This window comes from Polyodon spathula, chromosome 20 (genome assembly GCF_017654505.1).
Source record: "Polyodon spathula isolate WHYD16114869_AA chromosome 20, ASM1765450v1, whole genome shotgun sequence".
Classification (NCBI taxonomy): domain Eukaryota; kingdom Metazoa; phylum Chordata; class Actinopteri; order Acipenseriformes; family Polyodontidae; genus Polyodon; species Polyodon spathula.
Window position 1 is genome coordinate 13,133,393 of NC_054553.1, and position 8,937 is coordinate 13,142,329.

An 8,937-nucleotide genomic window follows, 5' to 3' on the forward strand; every position below is an offset into this window, starting at 1 on the left:
GCTGGAGATTCCGGAGGCTGCGTCGCATTGTCTCTGGTGCTCCAGTGAGTTAGGTAGGTTTCTCCTCATCAGCAGTCCCTACTGGTCAGACGCATAGTGAGCACAGATGACAGTTACAGGGCTGGCCTTTGTCCGCCAGAGGCTGGTAGCTCGCTGACATCTGCTCTTGAATTCCTGTGTGTAAAAGGGGAAACTAACTTGGTTGTGGGATTGGAGAACACCTGAAGTTTCAGTTCCTCTGAGCTGTGTGTGGAATTGCTGTGGTGAGGGGAAACAAATATTGGATATTCTAAATTGGGAGAAAACCAGGGTAAAATAATTTTAAAACATCTCATTTGACACAGCTCTGTCAGGAGATACCAGTATGTTTGTCTTTCTGCTGCTCTATAGTAGGCTGCGTTTTATCTACCCCATTTTTTATCAAATTTGAAAGTCGCTTAAATGCTGCAATGCACTAACTGATCAGAAGGCAGAAGAGCTGTTCCAAGAGCACTGCTTCTTTTCACACGCTGAACTTAAGCAATCTACTAAACACTGGATCTGCAGTGAGGTGAGCTTCAATCCAGATCATCCTGGTCACCATTTCCACACTTTCAAAGCAGAGGTACAAATCCTACTGGCCATTTCTGCTTCCTTTAGAGCCTGCCACAATCGTTGCATGTATTTACTGTAAACTCTTTCAGATGTTTGTTAAAAACAACAACAACCTCATTTGAAGTTTTTATTTTAGTTTTGTGGTATCTCATATTTTCAAAAAAAAACAACACACAACATGTTTTAGGTAACCAGCCTAGTTCAAACCATGTTTTAGGTATCCATCCTAGTTCAATACATGTCCTTGATTCCAGATTGCCAGCTTCTGCTGAACCCCTGACAGTGTGGCACCATATTACTTGAGCTATATATTAGTTCAGGTCTGTTTCATTGGAGGAGTGTGATTCGCTCCTTTGAATACTAAGCAGGAATAAATCAGGCAATTGGGATGTAGTGTCTTTGCTGTATTTAATATTCATGACATCTTTAATTCTACAGTTGCACTGGGAAACATCAGGTTGACTGTGATATTCTTAATGAAACAATGCACTATAAGCATTCATTTCCAGAAATGGGGTGTGACAGGATAGTCGAGCAGTGATGTTCCCAGACCAGAAAGCTGACAGAGAAACGCACAGCACTGTGGATAAAAAATGCTCTGGCGTGCAGTTTTTGTTAAACAATAATAAAATAAATATTTAAACAAAAACACTGCTCACAGAGCAAAACAAAAGGGCTGAACAAAAAATGATCTCGAACACAGAACACAAAACATCAAACAATACCGTGCTGGTCGGCCCAGCACAAGTAGCAATTGCTTTCATTGTGTTTTACATTTACTTTCATTTTAACACACATTGTCTCCCCTCTCCCCTCTCGCCTCTCCCCTCTCCCCTCTCCCCTCTCCCCTCTCTCATACACACACGTTCCTCCTCCGAACACCCACCCAGAACAACAAAAGCTGCAGACTTTTATACCTGTGACCATCTCCTAGTTAACACTATAAATTATTGAATACGAAGATGGTCAAATTACGCATAAATTTTTGTTTGCATGCTGTCTGGCAGGGACGAGCTGCTAACACCACCTCAGCCAGACCACATTTAAACCAAACGAATAACAAACCAAAACATCATTGTAAATAAACTCAAAATACGTTTAAACCATACAATAACAACATCACCCATTCCCAAACAATACATTTCCGTTAAAAAAAACAACAAAACCCCCCCCAAAAACCCATACACCACAGTACTTTTGAAATCATAATACATTCTAAATCTTAATAGAATTAATGCAAGATATTTAATTTACATGCAGGTTTATGTGCAGGTTTATGTGATTATGTGCTGGTTTTCTTCCCTGCCACACGGGGGTAGGGTTTTTTTTTTTTTTTTACATATTAACCTGCTTCTATTTGGCTAATGATATTCAGAATAATGAAAACACATTATTCTGAAAATAATTACAGCAACACTTCACTTTTAATTGGCTGAAGTAGGAATATAATTAAGTTCCCTCATTAATCTGGCAATTGTTAGAGCAGAACATACAATATCTATTAGTTACCAATAATGCTAGATATTCTTCCATTCCTTTGTCAGAATCCAGTAGTGCAAATACACAAATGAATAAAACAAATGCAGATTATACCCCAGATTATATCAGGGCCTCCATTGAACACTGATTGCAGCACATTGTAACCCCCCAAAAATAATGAAATGAACAGATGACACAATATTTCAAATGATAGAAGGTCTGATCAGACTCCAGTACCAGATCCTGAGGGATGGTGCTGTTTACATACAGCGCTCACAGATGGTGCTATACCTTTGTAGCTGATGGAATAATTAGAGGTGTGCAGATACTTGTATTTTCCAAGCAATTTCCTTTAACATGCCTTAAGTCGTCAGGGATTAATTATAACAGAAGGGAATCTGTTAAAAACGTGTTAAATGTGAAAGAGGAAATGATGCTCTTTCCATCATTTGCAATTTACACCTTATTAAATATCAATCAATGACAATAAGACAACATGTGAATTAACATAGCTTTATCTAATAGCTTGTCAGAACCTAATCTATTAAAATCCGTCATATCTGATCTGCTTGTATGTGGAGTTTCTAACAGTTCTGCAGTTTAAATGACTTGAGACCAATGAGCTTCCATGCACTGTGATTTAAGAGACAGCCACTCAAATCATTAATCCATTACAATTATACTGAAATTCATTCAAATGAAGGAAAGAGCATGGCATTGGGCGGTATCTAGATACTAAGCAGGCGTAGACATTATAATGTGATGTAAGGATTTTGCCTTGCACTTAGATTTAGGCAATTGCTGACCCTCCAAAAACTTTACACCTCTTCTTACAAAGTGCAAACCAAGGCTGCCAGAACAGGAGAGGAGAATGTCAAATTCTATTTAGTGGTGGCGAATGGACAGTGTTGGAAAGAGATAGGCCAGGCTTGCATTAAGAATGAATGAAACACAGCATGCTATATGTGTTCTCTATTCTAATGACCCTGGGCAGGAATACAGTTTGATGTCACTTTGATTTGCCAAGCTGCCTGGGTAATGTATGCTGGGGTAATATATCTGAGTATTTAAATACTTGTTTTCTCCTTTCAGACCACTGACACTTTATCATTCAGAGGGATTATGTCATTTGAGTTTTGATCTTTCAGTTGTTGGATTTCAATTTTGAGTTTAAATTCTCCGCACTCAAATCTCTAAAGGGTGAGCCAGTGGAAGGGACATGGTCACATCTTAAAGTGGGTGGGACCAAAACAATAGAAAGTGCTATAAAAATGTAAAAACCAAGGTATGTGACTTCAACCATAACAATAGTGAGACTGAGCACAGTAAAAACTCAGTGCATTTCGGTTTATGTCATGAATTTGGTTTCTCTGTGAGGTGTTGTGGAATACAACAGGTGAAACATGCACTTTGATGGTTGAAACTTCCTCAGTGATTTAGAATTGCAATTAGGATTCTAGAATCTGGATACTGACAGCATGTTCACTTGGGTTTTGCATGCGAACACTGTCTGCAATGCACTTGACTGCTTCACAGGATTTTTTTGTGCTTAGGCCAGCATGTCTCTCCTAATTTAAAAGAAAGCAGAGAGAGGAAAATTCTATTTGAAAACCTGGTGGCCTGAGCATACTGGCTTCTGCATCCTGAACCACATCTGTGTGTTTGAATTTAGAGCCTGAATCAAGTCTATGTGCTTGAGTTTAGAGCCTGAACCACATTTGTGTGCTTGAATTTAGAGCCTGAACCACATCTGTGTGCTTGAATTTAGAGTCTGAATCAAGTCGATGTGCTTGAATTTAGAGCTTGAATCATGTCTGTGTGCTTGAGTTTAGAGCCTGAACCACACCTGTGTGCTTGAATTTAGAGCCTGAGTCAAGTCTGTGTGTTTGAATTTAGAGACTGAATCAATCCTGTGTGCTTGGATTTAGAGCCTGAATCAAGCATGTGTGCTTGTATTTAGAGCCTGAATCAAGTCTGTGCTTGTATTTAGAGCCTGAACTACATCTGTGTGCTTGAATTTAGAGCCTGAACTACATCTGTGTGTTTGACTTTAGATCCTGAATCAAGCCTGTGCTTGTATTTAGAGCCTGAATCAAGTCCGTGTGCTTGAATTTAGAGCCTGAATCAAGTCTGTGTGTTTTGGTTTAGAGCCTGAATCAAACCTGTGTGTTTGGATTTAGAGCCTAAATCAAGTCTGTGTGCTTGGATTTAGAGCCTGAATCAAGTCTTTGTGTTTGGGTTTAGAGCCTTAATCAAGTCTGTTTGTTTTGGTTTAGAGCCTGAATGAAGCCTGTGCTTGCATTTAGAGCCTGAATCAATTCTGTGTGTTTGGGTTTAGAGCCTGAATCAAGTCTGTGTGTTTGGATTTAGAGCCTGAATCGAGTCTGTGTGCTTGTACTTAGAGCCTGAATCGAGTCTGTGTGCTTGTACTTAGAGCCTGAATCAAGCCTGTGTGTTTGGACTTAGAGTCTGAATCAAGTCTGTGTGCTTGGGTTTAGAGCCTGAATCAAGTCTGTGTGCTTGAATTTAGAGCCTGAACCACATCTGTATGCTTGAATTTAGAGCCTGAACCACATCTGTATGCTTGAATTTAGAGCCTGAATCAAGTCGATGTGCTTGAACTTAGAGCCAGAATCAAGTCTGTGTGCTTGAGTTTAGAGCCTGAATCAAGTCTGTGTGTTTTGGTTTAGAGCCTGAATCAATGTGTGCTTGTATTTAGAGCCTGAATCAAGTCTGTGTGTTTGGATTTAGAGCCTGAATCAAGTCTGTGTGTTTTGGTTTAGAGCCTGAATCAAACCTGTGTGTTTGGATTTAGAGCCTGAATCAAGCCTGTGTGCTTGTATTTAGAACCTGAATCAAGCCTGTGCTTGTATTTAGAGCCTGAATCAAGTCTGTGTGCTTGGATTTAGAGCCTGAATCAAGTCTGTGTGTTTTGGTTTAGAGCCTGAATCAAGTCTGTGTGCTTGGATTTAGAGCCTGAATCAAGTCTGTGTGTTTGGATTTAGAGCCTGAATCAAGTCTGTGTGTTTTGGTTTAGAGCCTGAATCAAACCTGTGTGTTTGGATTTAGAGCCTGACTCAAGTCTGTGTGTTTGGGTTTAGAGCCTGAATCAAGTCTGTGTGCTTGGATTTAAAGCCTGAATCAAGTCTGTGCTTGTATTTAGAGCCTGACTCAAGTCAGTGTGTTTTGGTTTAGAGCCTGAATCAAGTCTGTGTTTGAATTTAGAGACTGAATCAAGCCTGGGTGCCTGTATTTAGAGCCTGAATCAAACCTGTGTGTTTGGATTTAGAGCCTGAATCAAGTCGTGCGCTTTTATTTAGAGCATGAATCAAGCCTGTGTGTTTGGGTTTAGAGCCTGAATCAAGTCGTGCGCTTTTATTTAGAGCATGAATCAAGTCTGTGTGCTTGGGTTTAGAGCCTGAATCAAGTCTGTGTGTTTGGATTTAGAGCCTGAATCAAGTCTGTGTGCTTGTATTTAGGCTGCAGCCTGGATAAAGAAGTGGCCATAATAGGTCCATTAATAATACATTGGAAATAAAGTGAAGATTGTCCCAAAGGCTCAGTTAAAGGAAGGAATTACCAGGATAGTATGACTCAAATGAGATTCACATTGATTCAGGGCAGCCCTCATTGACTTAAAATAGTTTATTTTGCTCTAAATCACAGGAATAATTAAATATATTGGCAAGCAAAACTACACACTTTCTAATTAAATGCATTTTAATCTGAAAGGCTGTGCTTAAAGTCAGCTTTGTGCATCTGTTTGTATTTAAAAGATATGACAAATGTATATTATACTAATATACTATCCTCCAACAAGTATTGGGACAGTGTAGACCATAGTGGTCCGTAGGTATTCAAGTCTCCTTTAGCAATGCATAATTTATGATATTGTTTAATAAATGCATCTCTAACACAAGTTATATAGAACATATTAAAATATATTTTACCACTGTAGCTGTGTGATGCCAAGTTATTGAGAGTTTGGCAACTACAGTTTGCCTTTAGAAGAAGTAGTCTATCATCTGTATTAAAAAAGAGCTTTCAATTTTGAAAAAGCTGAATCCTTGTTAGAGATCCTTCTGACAGTGATTTTGGGACAGACTCATTTCTAATACATCCTTTTTTGGTAAAATAAAAAAATGCAGTCTGCTTTACATGTAATTAACCTGAAATTAATAATAAAAAGTCAGGTCTGGTGTGTACTGTAAGATTAATGACAGTAACTAGAGTGCCACACATTATATTAACATAATAGTGGTATCAGTGCATTGAACAAGACCTGTGTTTTTATTTAATATGTCACAGGGTGTGGTAGTAAGATCATGTGACATCAGAGGTCAAAGGTCACATAGCTATGTTTTAAGTTATTTTTGGACCTGTTGAGTTGAAATGGCTCACAAATGTGTTCTACCTGAGCTGCAAGTGTTTAAGAAGGTTCATAATATTCTGCAGATTGTGTCAGTTCTTGATCAAATAGATTTACCGTATATTTACGGCTGGTCAAATTACCGTCAATTTACGGCTTTGGCAAGGAGTCATAAATGTTCTTTTTTGACAAACATGCGTCTGTTTTCTCTAACTTCTGTGAAAATGTCAACCCATGATGTAGAATTCCTCAATACCATGCCAATGACATACCCACCCTAGGAGGATGTAAAGGACCCATTCTGTCCCAAAAGCAGTAATAATGATCTCTGCTAGAGATTGAGATTCATCACCTGATTTGGGGCTCAGTCTATAGGATTGAGAATTACAAATATTGGCATATCGACTCCAGAGTACATTGGAAGGTACAAAAATATTTGTGTTACTTAAAGACACACACTTAAAGGTAAGGTAGACCAAGATTAGTGCTAATCTGGGTTTGTGAAGCCACCTGAAATTGTAACAAGTTGACCAGGGACAGGATTTGCCAAATACAGTTAATGCCCTGTCTCTTCTTCTTCTGAGCATTTTCCCATTAAAGCGGGTCTGCTTTCCAGATCCTCTTTCTCCGCTCTTCTCTGTTTTGGGCCAGCTCCATGTTAACTCCAAACCCCTCTATTTCTTCTTTCTTCTTCCCCTTGGCCTGCAGCCTGTCATCTTCAAGACTTTCTGCTCTTCTCATCACATGTCAGAGGCATCATAGGCAGCTTTTTCTCAGTAATGGCTGTAACTTTCACCTTGTCCAGTCTCGACATGACGTTCACCCATCTCTGCATCATGTCAGTGGCTTGCATCATCTTTTGGTGGTCAAGCATTCAGCCACATCTGTGTCTGCCAAATCCCTCCATATGGGGGCATTTTTAATTGACAAGTAGATTTTTAAAGGCAGTCAAGGTTGGAGACTCCGCTACCTAAAGCCACTCAAGACTGCAAGTAAGGACCCTAAGACCAGTTATTATTTGTGTATTTGTTTTATCTGCTTGTTTTCTCTTATTTTCCAGATGCACTCTTCAGCTGCCCTGTCACTAGGGGAACAGCTTAAACTCAACCTCTAAGTCTCTGATGTCTTTCTACTTCGATTCTCCTACACCCTTGTTTACCAAGCCCTATCTATACTTACCTCCTAAGAGACATGTACATAATGCTGAGACACCTGACTAGTCACCGCTGTTTGATTCAAGCTAAACAGGCAATCATTTCTGCTTTTGTGTTCAATCCTTCAAAGAAAACAAAAATGGTCTCTTCGATGTACCATACATCACCCTGTCACTATGAGGTAAACATGCAAAGCAGATGATATGAAATGTCATGTCTATGTGAATAGGATGTTACAGTCAGGGAAATCATCACAGAATCCCTGTTAATCAGAGTGAATAGGGATTATTTTGCAAAATGTGCCAGATTACTGTAATGGATGTACACTACTCTAGGTGTTTTCTTTTTGAAAATGAGTCCCAGGCTTTTTATAACTGAGGAGTTTTTCAGAATGTATTGACATGACTTTTTACTGAAGTGTTTTTAATCATTTTAATCATTGCCTGGAAACAGAAAGCATCAATTGCTGGGAATCCCTAAAGACATGATGAACCTTTGGCCCTAGCTGAGCCATGTTCATTGCAAGAAGGCTTTCAAACAATGCCCAGAAATGGCAAACTCCTGTTGGCATTGCACTAAGATGGTTTCAGTCTTATCTTAGTGGGCATCAACACTTTGTCTCTCTTGGCGGTTTTAGTTCTGAGGTTGGGCTGGTAACATCTGGTATCCCACAAGGGTCAATTTTGGGACCTCTACTATTTAGTATTTATATGTTTCCCCTTCGTCACATACTAAGATTACATGACCTGAATTATCATTTTTATGCAGATGACACCCAAATTTATGTGCATACTAAATCTGATGTTGATGTTGCTGCCTCTGTGCTTGCTGATTGCATTTTTGATATTAAGAATTGGATGTCACAAAACTTTTTGCATCTTAACTGTGACAAGACGGAGGTTATGTTGCTAGGCACTGCCCACCAGTTACGTAAAACCAATGCTGTAAACTTGTCAGTTGATGGTACTATGCTTGAGTTTAGATCCAAAATGAGAAATTTGGGAGTTATTTTTGATCCTGGAATGTTAAGGCATCATTTTTCCACCTTAGAAATATCGTTAGGGTGTGACCTATGTTTCTGCTTCTGTAGCCGAAAAGCTGGTTCATGCATTTGTTTTTTCGAGGATTGATTATTGCAACACTCTGCTTGCAGGCGTCTCCAAAAGCACACCATCCAAATTACAACATGTTCAGAACTCAGCAGCTCATATCCTGACAAGCTCACCTGCAAGAGATCATATCACTCCTGATCTAGAGTCCCTGCACTGGGTTGCCTGTCCGGTTTCATGTTGATTTTAAAATTTTACTTCTTACTTTTAAAGCTTTACATTGTTTGTCTCC